Raw genomic sequence first — 19637 nt, forward strand, 5'->3', positions numbered from 1 at the left:
AGAAAAACAAAAATAACCCTCAAAATTCAGAAATTATATAATTACAATGTAGTAATGTAAATTAATTCAAATTTGTTTATATTAAATCCTTATGAATGATTAAGGGGCAATGGCAGAGATATTCTTAATCATGAGAATATTATTTAAAGCACAGAAAAGGATGAGAGAAAATGTTTTATGTGGTAAGTGAGAGATGAAAAATAATGGGGAGATTATGAAAAAGAATATTTTTCTAACAAAGTGAAGGGGTTAAGTTTGTACAAAAAATGAGTCTATAGTCTGTATTCCTTAAGCCATTTATTTAACCCTTAAAATCCACTCAACAAAAATAATATACTCCAGATGCTAGAACATAGAGAAGAAATATGATACATTTCACATTTTTCCTATTTTAAGAATTTAATGCTTTTAACAATAAAGAAAAAATTTCCTCCAATATGTTAAATTAGTTGAACACAAGAATTTACCAATGCATGTAGTTAAAGTTCTGGAAAAGTCTATAAAGTCTTTGTATATTTGCTCTGTAAGTTTTTATAAGATTTCTGCAGGCAAGATAACTGTTTTGATATTTAATAAAAATAGATTCAAAGAGCACCATCTTCTATCCTTCCTAGGAAATTTTAGGGTTACATACGAACTTCATTGATTTGGCCCAAATTGGCCCAAATTAATAAATACATTTGCATATTTACATCTCACTTTTACCTCTGCTTTTAAATTTGCTCTCAAGTTGTGTGATAATATTCATGAGATTTTCCTTTTCAGTTGCAACTTTGTTAGCAATCTGAGATAAGGTTTTATTGATAGCTGTAAATTCAGTTTCTGTTTAGTTTCTAAAGCCACGTACATTTATGGTGTTATTGTAATGATAACATTTGACTAGTCCATAGCCCCTTTCATGTGTAGAGCTAAAGTTTATACTTTTACTAGAAAGTACTTACCTTTATATCCTGACCAGCACATTTAAACAAACCTGGTTTTAGTTTTGTTTGTTCTTGTTTCTCCATTTCCCCATCATCACGCATCAAAGTATAAAGGCTATGGATTTATATGAGCAAGAAATTTCACATACACGAAAAACAACGTGCATTATTTTTCACTGTATTTTCCATGGAACTATATATTCCATTTATATGAAATTCAAGAATAGTCAAAAGTAGTTGGTAGTAATAAAAGCCAGAATAGTGGTTACCTCTGATGACTAGTGGGATGTAGGAATGAGTGGGTGTATGTATTGGCTGGAAAGGGACACCAAGAGTCCTTCTGGAGAAATGAAATTTTCTATATCTGGGCAATATTACAGATGTGCACATGTGTAAAAATGTAAGCTGTACACTTAGTTGCTGTGTATTTTTATAAAATGTACCACAATGTTTAAAAAGAGAAAATGAGAATGGGTAATATCAGTATTCTACAGTAGAGTTTTTGAATTGTAGCTCATCAGTAAAATTTGAAACAGTTGTGTACTGAGTGAATGAAAAGAGGCCAAGTCATGGAGTAAGATTCCACGGAGGGTGGGAAACTAGAAATCACCCCCAGGGCCCACTGAAAAGTGGTGAGAGCATTAGCAAAACACTCCAAGTCAGCTTTCCATTGTTCATTTATCAACCCTCTGAAATCACCACAGCTTTTTCTTACTCCTGTTGCCATCCTAAATATAAAAAACATCTGGGAAAGCAGGCAACAAACAGCAGCAGCTGTTATTATTGGCGCAGAAGAAAGGAGGAAAGCACAGAGATGGCAGCATGTAGCAGAACAGCCATAAAACTGGGCCAAGTAGCAGCAGAATGCCCAAGGATGGCAGAGAACTGAATACCAGGAAGGGCAGCCAGCAGCATTTCCACTCTCCAAAGCTACTAAGAAAACTTCAGCATAAATAATTGTTCTTAGTCAAATCATGAATACATAACCAATAATTCAAATGCCTTTTTCATAAAAACACGCCAGCTTCTCAATATCCCAAACCAATTTATATTCTAACACTGATTTTTTCACTATCGTCTTTCAGCTTACTAAGAACTTAGAGTTTGCTAAGTAAATCTGGGGTAAGATGAAATACTTCATTTGTCAACATGTTTGCTGGCTACTTTGTATTTCTCAGCAATTTCGGGTAGCCTGGATATGTAAGCTCTGAACCTTGCATTTATATGCCTGCAAAGGATAGGAGAACAAGAAACAAAGACTAGAACCATCCGCTAAGGCACTTAGAAGAAGACCTTGCATAAAGCCTAAAGGAAGATGATGGAATAAATCCAAATGTATGGTTATTATGAAAAATAGTGTGGGAGATCAAGATTTGGCCACCCTGAAATCTATCTCTTTACCTTGGTTGTTTTCTCTGAAGGACATTTGACCTCCCCCATTAACTGCTTAAAGAATTTGACATGGTGGCTCCTTCCTAGAACAGATCTATCATGACTGCTATAAAGATAAGGTAGGATAGAGGTTACAATAGAAAAGGCACCAACAAGCCCATCTTATCGGGAGTTCTGTCTCTCTGGCCACATTCTTTGGATGGCCCTGCGAGGAGTTGCCAGACAATCGTTTACAAGGGAAGTCTCCATTTGTAAAGGTATCTCCCTCTCTGTATTGGGAAGAGAGGGGGATGAGCTCATTTCTAGTGACTTATCAATGTGGAAGGTGAGGCCTTGAGCTACATAATAAGCCTTACTCTTGTTTACTGTGCTTTAGTGGTAATCTCCTGTAACTGACTCCCCCCACCCCCAAAATCCTCCTTTGTCATTGGCTGAATATGGTATTTAAGACGAGAATTTCTGCTATTGTGTTGAGAAACGCAGTGTCCCTGCTTTCTCCCATGTATACATGTTATTAAACTTGGTATTATTTTCTCCTGCTAACCTGTCTTGTTGATTATTTTGCCAGCCAGAAGAACCTTAAGGGAAAGGGCAGAGGGAGATTCTCCCTCTTCCCCCCGACAATAGGAATACAAGAAAAACTCATGGCAAAAAATAAAAGTTGTCAGGTTGCAATTTCAAAAACATCAAATGTGTAGCAGGAAAATTTTATCCAAAAGAAGTTGGTAAATCTTCATGAATATAGAAGACTAGACTTTAAACAAAAAGCAATATTACAGATAAATGGAGTCATATTGATAAATGATTTGATTTTTCCAGTAAGAAAAACCAATTCTAAACTTCTATGCACCAAATAATAGAGTTTTGTAAAGTAAAAACCAACTCATAGAATTACAAAAAGAAATTCACAAATTCACCACAGCAATAGGATTTTAACACAGCTTTCTTGGAGAGATCCATCAGTTCAAGCTAGAAAGTATATAGAAAAATTAAAAAACAAAATTAATAAGCTAAGCACAATAGGTATATAAAGAAAATATTCCTCAAGAATTATTTTTAAGCATATATCAAGCATTTATGAGAATTCATATAAATCTCTGTAAATTCAAAATGATGTCATACAACACCATGCTTTAGATTAATTTAAAGAATTTTTGAGATAACTAGAACTTCCCATTCAGCTAGAAATTTAAGAATGCAAATCTAAATAAATCCTGGATCAAAGGTTAATCATACTGAGAAACAACAAATTTTCAATGTGAGTCATAAAGAAATACTTATAGGATTCAGCTTATGAGATACATTGAGGAAAAAAACTAAATTAAAAGCATATTTTAAATGCTAATTTTAGAACAGAAATGTATGAAACTTTGAAAATAATGAGCTAATCCATAAATATAAGAAGGAAGAAAAAGATAATCAAAATACATCAGAAGAATATAAAAACAGGAGTAATAAAAAGGAAAACAAAAATTAATGACAGAAACCCAAAATACAAAAATCAAAAGAAAAAAATTGGTTTTTCTTTTTTTGTGTGAGGGAAAGTCAGCCCTGAGCTAATATCTGATACCAATCCTCCTCTTTTTGCTGAGGAAGATTGACCCTGGGCTAAGATCTGTGCCCATCTTCCTCTACTTTATATGGGATGCCGCCACAGCATGGCTTGACAAGCGGTGCGTCGGTGCATGCCGGGGATCCAAACCTGCGAACCCCAGGCCGCCGAAGCAGAGTGCGTGCACTTAACTGCTATGCCATCCGGCTGGCTCCAAAAATTGTTTTTTTAAGAGACTAATATTTGAAAATCTATGATGACAGTGACAAAAAACATGTATTCTAATAAATTTGAAAAGCTACAAAAAATGGACAATTTTCTAGAAAAATAAATGCATCAAAATAGGCTGAAGAAGACATTGACAACTTGAATAGCACAATAACAATTAAGACTGAATCAGTTAATAAGTATCTTTCACCAAAACCCATAGACCCAAGTGATGTTACTTATCAGGATTTCCAAATAATCAAAAGACAAATAATTGTAACTCTATAAAAACTCTTTTAAAGAATAGGAAAAAAAAAAAAAAGAAAGAAATATCTTCAACTCCTTGAATGAAGCCAGCATAATCTTATCAGCACCATGTAAGGACATAAGAATGAAAAAATATAGGCAAATTCCATTAATAAATACGGAAACAAAAGTCCTGAGTAAATAATCAGGAAGGTGAATCTTTCAATATATAAAATCAAGATGTGCCATGAACAGGTTGTATTTATCTTAGGAATTCCAGTTCAGTATAACATTAGAAAGCAATTCACTAATTAATGGATTAATTGAGAAAATTCAGTTGAACATCTCAAAGATACTACTGAAGAAGTAAAACAAGTTGAAGAGACTTGCCTACCATACGTATCATGCTGCAAAAATGAATCCAAAATGTTATGAACATAGAGATACACAAATAAATTAATGCAATAGAACAGAGAGCTCAGAAGAAAGACTCATGCATATATGGAAACATGATCAATGGTGTTCGAACAATAATTACCCATATTGAAAAACGAAACTGAATCCCAACTTCATACCATACACAAAAATCAACCTCAGGTGGATTAAAGACAATGTACAAAAACAAAATTATAAAGCAACTAAAAGACAATATAATAAGAATAGGATTCTCTTCTTAAAAGATATGCCAAACTTGGCAAAAAACATTTGTACCACATAAAACCGAAAAGGACCGTAATGTAGAAAATGTAATTTTTTAAAATCTGCAAATAAATAAGAGACAGACAACCCTACAAAAAGTGGGAATAGATGATACTTCTTTTATAAGAGAAAATAAGAAAAGACAAATAACCAATAAATATGTGAAGCGTGCATTACCTTATGAGCTTTCAAAGAAATTAAAACCAAAACCTTAATGAAATCAGATTTTATGTTTACCAGCTAAGCAAGGTTTCAAAATTTCACAAGATGAAATAGTGGCAAAGATATAGAGCAACTGGAACTGTTAAATAATGCTAGTGAAAGGTAAATTTGTATAACTACTTGGATATCAATTTGACACTTAGCTATTAAAGGTGAAGATGCACATACCTTACAATCCAGGAATTCCACTTCTAGACATACTCTCTAGGGCAAGGAGATATATATATAAATGTTTATGGTAGCAATATTTGTAATAGCAAATAAGCAACAAACTAAAAACAACCAAATATATATCAAAACTAAGAGTAAAATAAATTGTTATATTAACATAAACTAATGCTCTTTAAAAGTAAGAGGAAATTAAATACAGCTAGAAGTAGTAACATGAAAATGAAATTTAGAAACAATGTTAAGTGAAAAATCAAATTCTAAAACAGTATATATGTAGTGATTTAATTTGTATATTTAAAAAAATTTATATAAACAAGCAATATATTGTTTGGGGATAAATATATATGTGTTAAACTATAAAGAAAAGCAGGAAATTAGAAACAATATTTAGGGTATAGGTTATTTATGGAAAGGAAGGGAAAGCTAACAGGATTGGTAAAGAGCACAAGAAATTTCAAAGGAACTCGAAATATAGAAATAAAGAAATAGCATTATAGAAATATGTGTGGGATAACAACATAGAATATAGTAATAATGTATATAGTATATATAATGTATCTAGGAACACAGAAGTGCTATTGTATTTCTTATGCTGAGTTGTTGATAGGTACACAGCTGTGTGCTTTTATGTTACTCTATCGTTTGCTACAGATTAGAATTATTATTTTGTATGCATTTAATATTTAATGAAGCTATTGAGAAACATATAACCACTTATATGGTATCACTTTGTTCTTAAAAAATTTATTTATTTTTCTTTCAACAACAGGGTAACATAGATGTGCAGGTACTGGAACCAGACTGCTTCAGTTTGTCTCATGACTCACTTATTAGCTCTGAAACCTTGGGCAACATCCATAACCTCTCTCTGCCTCGGTTTCCTTATTTGGAAAATAAGAACTTAGAACACTGTCTGGCATACAGTAAACATAAATGTTACCCCTGCTTGCATGGAGTAATAAAAATCATTTAAAAACAATATTAATCAAAGGATACTGTCGTTTCTTTGAGAAAAATATTTGTTAGGCATGACCTCTAAATTTGCAATTAATAATTATTTTTTTAAAATACTCTGACAAGTAAAATTAGCTGTGATATAAAAAATTTTAAAACTAAACTTAAGAGCTGGAAAAGTACAATATTTAAATCCACTTATCACAAAGAAGTACAGCAAGTTCTTAGAACTGAGGGAACTACAATCATTTACGGAGCAAATGCCGCAAGCTCTCCACATTGAAAGGTCTGCTTACAGTGAGACCTTAAGAGGACAGTCTTCATAGCGGAGCCTAACGAAGTTTGCTCTTCTGTTTGGTGTATTAACCCAAGCACAAAACAACCTGCTAGAAAGCTGAGTCCTTCACACAATCCCAGACAGATGCAGATGAACTTCCCCAGTGGTTTGCATCCTTAGCTATACATTAGAAATACCTGAGGAGTTTTTTAAAAATTGTAATGCCCAGGCCACACCCAAGCCAATTAAATCAGGATCTCTGGGGATGGGACCCAGGAAGCAGTACATTTTAAGATCATGGCAGGAGATTCCAAAATGCAGCCAAGGTTGAGAACCACTACACTAGAACACATCTCAATCACCCTACCCTGAAAAACCCAGTGCCCCACATGGATGTAATTTGACTTGACCCTGGATAAACTGGTCTGCCTAGGATTGGTGGTCCGAAGCTCAAAAGGTTTGTTTTTTTGTAAAATATAGATTAAGGTAAAGCCTCTGTTCTATGTATCTAAAGACCAGAATACGAACAAACCACTGGGGAACCTGAGGTTAAAATCCTGCGTTGAGTCACACAACCGAGGAAGGCATCAGTCAAAAAGTATCATATCAGGGTATATTACCCTCACCTACCCCCAGAGACCTGGATGATCACTTCATGGTCATGAGTCTACTTACAGTTCTCAACGATATTTGAAAAGCACTCTGCAATCTCCATGAGAAGTGCACCAAATAGGCAGAAATTGAGTTGCGGGTTTATTCCATTTTGTAAATGAGACAGTCCATATAAACTATTTTAAAAACAAAAGCAGTTCACACAGTAGAGCATCTTAGTAACACATTCTATTTTCCTTACTGATACCGTATGACTATTAGAAGGTAAGTTCCTAATTGGATTATACAATATCAATCAAAAGTCTGAGGGCACAAACTACAGATATATGCATTATTAGACTTAGGTATTTAAATATAGGCACATTTCTTATACTTAAATTATAAGCAGGCTTGAGACATTCATTTTCTTATTTTATAGTACTTTCAAAAATGTTGATTAAATTGATACTTTTTAGCACAGATATACAAAGTTTTAGATATATTTTATTACTTAGTTCAGTTTTCTGAAACAGAACTATGTTTTCAAGACTATAAGCACTTAAACCTAGCTCGGATATTTCTGTTCACCATTTACTTTGAGGATTTTATTTTCCCTGAAGTGCTCTATAACTTAATCCTTGTCTTCATATCTTAAATATGTTACCGAGAAAGCAAACACTATCAATTATTGTGAGTCTCCTGGTGAAAAATTCATCATAATCTATTAGCATGCCTATCCACATAGTGATTTTGAGTGGAATTATTAATAAGCATGATTCTCTTCTTGTAAGGGAAAGAAGTACAAGAATGATTAAAGACACAGGTAAGAATAGACCTTAACTATATGAGAAAGAAAGAATATCAGAGAATTGGAAAAGAAGAGTTATGAAAGTACATAAGTTTTGAGAGATAGTCCCTAATATAATGGGTAGATGGCATTTTCCATTTGCTCAAAGGCACATGAATCCAACCTATGTATAAAATCTCCTTAGGTTATTAGCAGGAAAATTAAGATACTTGGCTGAATTAGAGTAGAGCTGGGCCAGAAAACAAGGTTAGATTGGGTCCATTATTGGAGATAATGAGCAGAATTGTTTTAAAACTGAACCAGCAAAACCCATAGCTAAAGACATATACAAAATCAAGGAAACAACCAATGAGATGGTGTACAGATGCTGTTGATGCCAATGCAGATCCATTTTTACCAAGCTAATGTACCCATGTCTAACTGTGAATGTTGTTTACTAATGGCTCATGGCTGCCCCTTTCTCCAGAGAATTGACCTGAGCCAAAGAGAGATGCCTTGGAATGTAAGTCGCACCTTGATTTCCCCTTCCCAGCAAATCAAGTGATATGAGATTAAAAAAAGGCTGCCTTTCACCCTCAACCCCTTACCTCACCAGCCTCAAAGCTATACCAATTCTGTGGTATAATTCAGCTCCAAAGTCTCCTTTGGAATCAGGATAAAGCTAATCTCACATCCTTTACTCAGCTTTTTCTCTGTTCTATACTTCTTTTCTATCGAGAACACTCTCCCAGTAAACCACTTAAGGAAGAATCCCCACCTCAGGCTCTGTGTCTGGGGAATCTAATCCAAGACAGATGACCTCTTCCCATTTCCTCAAGCAGTTACTCTTGAAGTTCTGTAGACTTAGTTTTCATGGAGTGAGGGATGTGCCCGTTAAAAGGAAGTCTGAGCTAATGGCTCATGGGTTTCTTGTAAAGTGGCTGACAGTGAGGTCATGTCAGCTACTCCAGGACCCATCTTCTTACTATGTGAGAAAATATAAAATACGTATTTCCACATTTAATATTTCTCTCACACCATAAGGCTACTGGCAGTTTTGGTGCAACAGACCTGGTCATACTCTTCAAAGATCCTACCCTTGATTGTGAATATGGGTGTCCAGCGCTTGTTGACAACCAACCTCTAACTCCTGATGGTGCATATGAATGACAACTCTATAATTTGGCAGCAGCACATTTGCAGTTTATGTTACAGGACTCTTTCAGTTCATAAGGCTGTTAGAGTGACTTGATGTGTTTTACCTCACAGTCCTCAATTGTGAAGTTGTGATTATGTGCCTGCCTTCACCAGACAGTTCCTCAGGACTTATTTGTCTACCTTTACACCATAGGACTCACTGACAAGGACGGGGAACACTCTCTCCTATGGACTTTCTCCTATGGGGATAACATAGCCAATCTCAGGTTGATGACAGGTTGATGATGGCTTATGGCTAGCAAAATTTGCAACAGAAAATCAGGCTCAGCATGTTCAACCTTGCAGTTGAAAACATCAGGTTTAGTGGGGCAATATCTGATAGAGGGAGTTGCTCAAAAAATGCATTCCCCCTGCAGCTAGTTTAACCTAAGAGTGCAATTTACTGCTCTCTTTTCCTCACTTTGCATTCATTCAATGCACCTACCTAGCTGGCTTGATTTTGACCTGAGTCTATATACACTGGCCATGCAAACTTAAACCTTCATTTCCCAGAACTAGTGTCTCTTGGGCTTCCCAGTCCTTTACCTTTACCCAGAGACTGGAGAAAAGGACCAGGCAAGAAGACTACTATCCTGCACTTACTTGAATGGGCACGTGTCACAATATTACTCTCTATCTTCCTTCAACAGCAAAAACCTGTCCCTGTACCCTACCCCACTGTACCATCTGGCACAATTGTCCAACCATCCTGGAAAGCTGGTGATTTTAAAGCAAAGGTAAGTTTTTGCCATTTTCCCAGGGTCCACCAGTCCTCAGATAAGGCATTATAATCCTGATTGGTAGATTCCTAATTTATGGATTAGTGGTAGTGCCAGAATGAAAAGAGAAGTGGTATTTGCTCTACATACGGATCCATGTCTGCTTGACATTCTGGTGACTTCCATTAAGGAAAAGTTGATATGGGATTCCATCACCTTTTGTGTCTTAAGTTCTATTAATCTTTAAAGTTTTTAATATGAAAAGTGTCTAATGGTATTGATTGAGGTTGTAGTCTTTGTTTTATTGCTCCTTCAGAATTATATGCCATGTCTCCGTTATCCTTCTTTCCTGCAGTATAGTGGGCGGAAAGTCAAAATCGTATTCTAATTTGTATGCACCTACAGAAGCTCAGATAGACACTGTAATTCTGAAACAATTATAGTCTACTTGGCAGTTCTGCTCCACTCACGTCCTATGTGGGACCTGGCCACAATGGTGCTTTTGCCCCATAAAGTATCTCCCTGGATATCTACCTCTAAGCCTTTTGGGGTCCTAACCACTCTCCCAGCCTCGCTGTAAAAACCCAAAAGCTCTCTGCCCAGCTCTAGGTGTTCCATATGAAAGGAAGTTGGTGCTGGCTAAACTTCACTACTGAAATAGGGAAAATGGCATACTCAATATCAGTTATTTCATACCATCCCACTAGTGCCTGGACAACCGTATTAACCATGATTTTAAATTTTCAGTATTATGATGCTCTGACATCTGGGGCCTTGCTCATCCTGGAGTGACTGCCCTCTCAGGGTTAGCTAATTCCTAGAATTAGCAAACAACTCCCCTGAGCAGGCCTTTCATATGCAAACTAACCAATCCAGAGCCCATACCTCCAACTGCTTCATGTTTTGGGCCACCATCCCCCATCCTAATTACCACAGGGCCAAGAACCCTATATTTTAGACCCTCCTGAAATTATTCAAATTAGCCAATCCTAAACCTGCTTAGCCTGCCTCTCCTTCCTCACCGTTCCTTCCCATGGAAATCAGAGGAAAGGTTCTCATCCACAGTTCCCCCTCTTCACTTCTTCCTGCTGACCAACCAGAAGGCCAGTGCTTCCCCTTGTGTTCCTCCAGGACGTGGCGTACTCCCTTCTCTGGAGATCTGTGAGTATAACAAACTATATTTTCAATGGCAATTGTCTCCCCCTCTGTTGGCCTTACCATACCTAAATAATAATAAAACCTATATTTTAAAACAGCAACCCAGTCTCCATTATGTCATGGCATGACAGTCCATTTAATTCAAGATAATCTGCTGAGCCACATCCTGCTTGTCTTTGTAACAAGACACATTTGAGTTGTGAAATGAACAGTTTGTACCTATCAAAACCTCTGCCTTTTTGTGATAGAGACACTCAACTTTTGGTATGGATTGACACAGAGACAAATCGAGGGGCTTTCATTTTTTCCTAACAACACAGGCTGTACCTCCATTCAGAGATGTGAACTACCTACATCTCAATTCTCTCACATTTTCACGTTCTTAATATAACCAACTTATCTTTTACTTCAATTCTTGGGCCCAGGCAGTTCCAGAATGTCTGATCTGCATATTTGACTAAATCCTCAGTAGAGAAACTCATATTCTCTGGTGATTTTTATGTGAAAACCATCTAAGACTGACGTATTGACCCCATTCCTGTCAGTGCTCACATGGGTATTCTCAAAATCAGGGGTACAATAGCTTGATAGAAGAAATGACACAGATGCACATTTTCCTTCTCTCCACTCAGTTGGTACTATTATGGGCTGTCTGCTCCTGGGGCAGCAAAGCTGCAGGTAGCTGCTGACACAGGCTGTTTTGAAACTGACACCCCTTCTCTTAATCTGAGGGGAAACAGCCCCAGTGCTTGCAATGTACTTATTAAACCAGAGGAAGACTCAAGACTCTATTTAAACTCTATGATCTACATGAATAGTGCCAGTGACTGCAATCAAAGGCCTACATGGACTTGATAAGTTCCACGAACTTCTATTAAGGAACCCTGAATCACGATGTTGGCAAATAATTCTCTGTTCTGCCCCAGTTCTAAGTCAGCAGCAAGGTGCAGGCCAAGAGAAGATACTACATGAAATTGAAAGCCAGCTGTTGGGTTGCCAAATTTAGCAAGTAAAAATATAGAACACCCAGCTAATTTTGAAATTCAGATAAACAATGACTAATTTTTTTAGTATAAGTATATCCAAATATTACAGGAGACATACTTATACTAAAAATTTTTCATTGTTTATTTGAAATTCAAATTTAATTAGGAGTCCCAAAATTTCTCTGAAAACTCTACCCAGGGGTATACCTTGAAGAAGGAGGATTCTGACTGGGAGCTACTCCTCTGCCACAACCAATCTGCCACAGATGGATGGCAGAGTGTGGAGGATGCAGTAGCCTCCCCGGGAGCGCCAGCACAGCCTCCAGGCCTCTAGACATGTCCATGAGACTATCACACCTGAGACAACCCATGGCGTGGTCTCCTTCGCTGCAGGCCATCAGGCCAATTCTTGAACATTCCACTTGGCTACAGGTGCAGGAACCAACACTTTTCCTCTATAAAATTCCTCTAAAAAATCATTCACAACACTCCATGGAGTGCCTCAGCAGCACTTAATCAGCCTCCCACATCATAATCTTTCTCTAAACACCTTCACAAAGACCGTGCTTCTCAGTGGGGACACTGAAGGTCCTTCCCCCAGCAATGGATGTGAACAAAAAGGTAAAATCCATTACCTTTGGATTTCATACTTACTTTGTTATTTTTCTCCACTTACCCTCCATTTAAAGTATGATGTTCTTCTTGCCACTGCATCAAACAAATTGGTCAGATCACAAAGTCCAGTCTAGGTCCAAATATTGGTAAAAATGATGATTCAGACTTGTTTGTTTATGCTTTCATTTCACTACTGAAAAATAAGCACAAATAGGTACATAAGTGCATAGATACCTGTGAGTAATTGTGGCTTCTGTTGCCTAACTAGTTCGCCACTAAGGTGCACCCAACGGTTGGCAGTCTTAGCATCACAGGCAGGATATGCAATCTGACCTTCCATCATGCAGAGCCTGTTTTCCTGGTAAAAACGTTGCTGATCACAAATCTTTGTCAACCTGAGATGGGCTCTGACCGCCCCACGGGGATGGAGAACTATGAGAACACATCCATGCCAGTTAGGTAGAAGGAATGGAGTAAGGTAGAGGCCTCATGTATTTATTGGATAAAATTATATGTGATACAAGACAAATAAAAAATTAATGTATAGAATTTGTAAATAGTATCTTTATATCATTAAAAAAGGACATGTAACCCGATAGGAAAATAGGTAAATTATAAAAACAGGCGATTCACAGAAGAAATACTAAATTGAGTTAACATATAATCTTACCAACAAAGTGATTAAAAATTGAAACACACACACTAAGTTGCATTTTCATACATTAGATTTTGAAAAAATTGAAAAGACAGATAACATCCAGAGTTGACAACGATGAAGAAAATGAAGTAGGCTCATATAGTGCTGCAGAAAGAGTAAAATGGCAAAAAAAGAAGAAGAAGCTGACAGCATCTATTGTTTTTTAATGTTAATATCCTTCAACTTAGCAATTCCACTTTGGGTCTATATCTCAGTAAAACTTTTGCACATGTACAAAGAGGAATGAAAAAGAATGATATTGCATGCAATAACCAAAAATTGTAAACAACCTAAATTATCATCCACAAAATAAATATATTAACACTATAGAATATTAGGTAGTAATTTAAAATTACGCATATACAAATTGAAATATCTAAAATATGTTGTTAAATGAAAATAATTTTCAGAAAAATATGGACTTGCTTCTATTTATGTAAAAGTAAACAAAAACAAAAGTAGAAAAAAAGTAGAAAAGTAAGTAGAAAAAGATTCACATGGATAAAGACCAACTAATAATGTTAATAATATTTGAAAAGGGAGTTCAGTTTGGGGAGGGAAAAGAGAAAGTTTTCACTCTTACTTCGTATATTTGAAATTTTAAAATAACCATGGATTTATTTATTGTGTAATTTTAAATGCACAAACACATGCAAACATACATATGTGAATATTTCACTCTTATGGTGAAATAAGAGTGGTCCCAAATTCTTTGACATTCCTCCCTTTGACAGGTGGCATCTGTGTACCTTCCCCTTGGATCAGGGTGTACTCTGTCTATTGAGCTGCATTGATCCATAGAATATGGCAGCACTAACGCTGAAACAGTTTCCAGGACCAGGCCTTTATAAACTGGCTGCTTCCACTTCTATCTTCTTGGAATACTCACTCTCAGGTTGTTCCCTCCGGGAACCCAGCCAGCATGCTGTGAGAAACCTAAGTCAAAGGGAGTAAACAGTCCCCAGCCAAATAGTCAGTATCAATTATAGGCCATGTACATGAGCCATCTCGAACATTCAGCCCAGAGCCACCAACGTATGACTGCAACAACACTGGAGCTGTTAAGAGAGTTAGGAGAAGAGAGAATATCTAACCTAGGTGAAAATGATAAATATATTTCCTCCAGGACTTATCCAGGTCTCTTCAGCAATTCAGAAATTATGCATTCTATTACTTCTATTTTACATATCAGTTTTGTTATGATCATCTATTACATGTAGTTAACATTTGACCAAACCAAAGAAAGGGATACAAACAATCATGTTATGCCCCTGATGCCTTCAATTTACCCAGAAAAGTTTACTTGCATAGTTTTACATAAACATAAAAATATTTCCAATAAAATTATGAAAATATTTTTATGAGTAGACCTAGAGGACTTTGCTGGAAGATATGCATTTAAAGTACAATTTTCTTTTGTTAAAGACCATATAATATTAATATTATGGAACTAAACAGTATTATAGGTTTCTTCAAATGGAGGGACGTTCACCTCCCTCCATTTGAAGAATGGAGTTGAAGATCATCTAAAATTGCTGAGAGTTTTAAGTTTGAGAATCTTTTCTGAACCTCTTGAGTAGCTGCAGATATGTACATTGTATTTCCAGATTGTCATTATTGAAAACAACCCATTGTTTTTTATTTTAAAGGATGTCAAAATTGGGAGGAGGATACTACAAGGTCATATTGGGGAAGATGAACTGCTGCACAGAGCACGTGGTGAGGAGTATGGCCATATAGTCACTGGAATGGCCTACCTTTTGGGGCATACGATCTTATGGCCACAGGTGAAACAATGAAAAAATGCATTTCATAATATCAGCACTCAGGTAAATTATCATCACTCTACAAAGAAAAGGTCACACATATTTGAAAGGGAACCAAGAGACCTCTGCTCCTAGATATACAGAGCAGCTTGTTTTAGTCTAACCTTCTATCAAAAACAACCATAGTAGTTGAATATGATAGAAATCAAAGAAAAGAGAAAACAATGAAAAACACAGATTTTTGATGGTACTATAAAGCAATGAAGACATCAGGATTTAAGGGGCCAAGATCTCAGAGAAAAGGAAATATCATTGAAGTGAACCTGACATTTTCCTTTCTATTTTCCTTGAGGTATTTGCTTATTCTTAACCTGCATGCAAAAAGAAAGTGGCATCTAAGAAACTGAAAGGTAAGCAGAGCTTTCAGCAATCTCACAGTACTGCAAAAGAATAATTGGAATTTGGGCTACCAAAGCAGCCAGGATTTGTGGGGCAAGATCCTAGGAAACAAGGGAACAATAGAGAAGGGAGACAATATTCTGAGGAGCATTTTCACTTGACATTTGTTGATTCCAAAGTTTCATGGGATGAGAAGCTGAGAAGATTAGCATAATGGAACCTAAGTGGCTAAAAACCTAGGCAGAGCTTCTAGCAATCTCATACTCCTGGCGAGACAAAAATTAAGGTCAGGGCTTACAGAAGAAGACGTTCTGATTAAGATGCCATGCTTTCAGTTGAGACCCAAGAAAGAGAATTCTCATGCATTACTAGTGGGGACGTAAATTGTTTTAGTGACCTTGCAGAATAAGACTAGGTATTTTTGTTTTGGTAGAGAGATTCCGCTCTACCAAGTCACTCAAGGACACAGGCTGTCAGTGGCTCCACTGTCTTCAAAATGTGGCTTCCAAGTGAAATACATCTCTTACTCCACTGCAGAATGGGTGAAAGAGATTGTAAAAGGTAAACAGAAAGCTTTCATGGGCCAGGCCTTAGAAGTGGTGAATGTCACTTCCATCCACATTCCATTGGCAGGAAATCGGTCATATGGCCACATTTCACCACAAGGGGAATTTAGCCTTGAACCCAAGAGGCAAGTGAATGTATTTAATAACAGCTAGCCAGTCTCTGCTATGCCCCATTTCTCATCATTTACACACATATAAAATAGCATTCCTTGAACAATGCTAGACATAAAAAATGCTTGATACTTCACATCTTAATTTTATTTTACTATACACAAGTAAAATTCTCTATGAACACCAGTCTCTTAGAGCAGGTAGTTGCAACATATTAAAATAACTGTCTAGGCTCGAAATGTTATCCTCAAGTTTTTTGCTGGTTTAACAGGAAAATTTAATAGAAACTCCTTTACTTCTCACTTTATGTACACCAATGATAAATTTGTTACAAAAAGAAGGACATCCTAAAAGTTGAGAAACTAATGATATAAGAAGCTATTAAAGATTGTAAAGTGCTGTGTAGGATGGATATTCACATAGAATGGTAATGTAAGTCTTAAAATAGGAGTTCTCATGGCATTCTGGACGTTAACCCTTTTCGAAAGCTAAACAATTTGCTTTGTGATTAATATCTAATTTGAAAATGCTGTGGTAAACTCTCGCAAGTAGTTACTTTTGAAAGAAATGTCATTTTCATTGAATTGTTTTTACTATGCTTTTGAAATTTACCCACTAGTGTTTAAGAATAAACTTAACCTGAGGATGCAGTCCTATTCACTGTGGCTTCCACTAAGATTTTCCAGGGAGATTAGAATGTGCTTTCTGCACATGCATTAACTCATCAATCTTTATTTTAGCAATCAGAATTGCAAATAAGCGCAAAGAGAGGTCACAATTAAGCAAAAAACTTAATGATTCCTGTGTCCTCCATTTATTATGGAATTTACATTATAAATTTCATCATAGTATATGGAAACATTTTTTTGCAATAGTTTACCTTGCCTTTGGCCAGGTTTAAACAAGATTTGAGAATTGTTCATCCATTTTACCAGTCTTTGATTCAATCCTAAAGATTTTTAAATACCTTGCTCTCTAATTTACACAGTCTGTTCAATTAATGTTGAGAGGTTAGCCAAATATGGAAATGAAACACTCAGCTAACATTTGTTAACTTGGCTAACATCTGTTAAACACTCTCTTGGTTTTTTACATATATCGTCTTATTTAATTTACTTTAATTCTCCATTCATCTCACCTCATGTGTCAGGTAGATATTATTGGAACTGATATTCAGGTACTTGGTTAGTGTGGCTTAATTAGCACCTTTCCTTCTGACAGGTCCATGTCTTTCTAGTCATCAAATATTTGAAGTATCATCTCTGGGAATTACTATCCTATTTTATAGAAGAGAAAAGTAGATGTTAGGACCACCATTGGTAAATGCACATTTGGTAAAAGATGGAATAGACACAAACATGTCAAAATCAAAGGAATAGAATCTTTATAACATGTTATATTTAATACTATTTTAAAATAAATCACAATCTGTATTTCTTCCAATAGCTATTTTTGCATGACACTTATTGAATCATATCTTTATACAACTTAAATAACATATGAGGAAACATTTCCATGCATTAAATCATGTGCTTAATTATCAAAATGAGAAATCACAAATTATCAGAGAAATAGGGAGGGCAATGTGTCCACTGTTATAACTATGTACGCTTTGACTCTTCCCTAACCATGAGCAGACTGCCACAACATAAACCCTGAAGTCCTGAAAATAGCAAGGTAATAGTTTTGACTTAGGCAAATTGTGTGTGTGTGTACACATGCACACTTGAAAATACAAAAAAGTATCAAAAAATTAAGGCAAGCGGGAATTTCTTCTTCTCTTTACTTTCATTTTACTCACACACATACATACAAAAACGTTTAAAGCATAAAAAAGTATCTTTTTCTCTACCACACAACAATTAGGAGATACTTTTCAAGAAAGCAATCTTATATTTTGGGTATTTTTTATTCGTGGACTAATAAAATAAGTGAGTTTGAGTATCTATGGTTATAATAAAAAATTTGGCAATCAACACAACTTACTCATATTTACAAAAATACATGGCATCTGGCTCTATCTAGAGGGAATCTGTACTCTAGTTCAATCTTAGTTCCCTACAACATATCCATAAATCCCCAAACAGCTAATCGTGAAAATATCAATGAAACAAGCACATGCTTTATTTATAAGTCTTGGCTTACTAGGCTCGTATTACATTGCCAGAGAAGAGGAATATTAAAATAAATGATATCTGTGTTCAGCACTGAAAATAAATCAAAAGAACCACACTGTCAGCTATAATAGATTCAAGTCAAATGTCATTTTGTCACCTTAAACTGAATTGACATTTTCAACAATTCTAGAATAATTTCAGCTAGATATAATTGGCTAACTGGAATAATTAAAACTCTAAATATATAAAGTATTGCAAGACAGTATATACTTTATGTTATATGCATAAAGTAATATCCTTAACATTTTAGATTTTTCAGAATTATATATTAGAGATTTATGCAGTGAATCATAAATTTGATAATTCACTAAACTATGTATTCTATATGTATAAAAATCATCAATATAACTTATGGTAGTGCTTTATAAAAACAGAATTTACTTCTTTTGTATCTTATCTGTTAAGGTGAAATGTTTGGCTAAAGCAAAACATAATTGTTTGCTAGAAGCAGAATCCTTCCCAAAATCATCAAGGAATAGGTAAATATTCAGGCCGGCCTCACCTCCAGGAGGCACCATCCACATTGGACAGTTGTGCAGTTTGCAGCCTGCACAGCCACACGTGGTGCCTTAGAGTGGAATCATGTTAAGAATCTACTGTTTAAGCAAATAATATGTCGTCTCTCATTTCTAGCCTATTATACTTCCTTATCCTTTGCAAAAACCATTCAGGGCATTTCAAATGGCTTTGGCCTCTCTTTCATCAGCTGAGTGGTTGACTTTTTGTGAAACATCTTTTGCCTCAATTAGTTTTGCACTGGCTGATACTGCAGGGACCCCCTTTGAGCCATTTTTTCATTAGAGACATTTCAAACTCCCATCTCTCCAGACACTGTGCCTTTGAGTAGATCTAACACATCTAATCTGTACATTCATCCAGCTGTTTAGGCTTTGCTAATTCATGCATATGGCAGCAGTCAAAATTTAACAGAAAGTACATTTAGAATTGTGTTCAAAACAAAGGATGGCCCGAAACAGGAATAGCAAGTTAAATCTGCCATGCATTTGCTGTGTCTCACAAATGACCCACAACGGAGTTACACTCTCATCAAGAATGACCAGTTAATTAACCTTCATATAATTCAAAGTCATTCACTCATTACCGCAAGCAACCAAAGTCATCACAAGGAGAGCACGCTCATTCTTTCAGTACGAGGAAATTGTCACCTTCGTTCTTCAGAATTCCTGTCTTTGGATCTCAACACTGAAATTCTTGCCTTGTCTTT

This window comes from Diceros bicornis, chromosome 11 (genome assembly GCF_020826845.1).
Source record: "Diceros bicornis minor isolate mBicDic1 chromosome 11, mDicBic1.mat.cur, whole genome shotgun sequence".
Classification (NCBI taxonomy): Eukaryota; Metazoa; Chordata; class Mammalia; order Perissodactyla; family Rhinocerotidae; genus Diceros; species Diceros bicornis.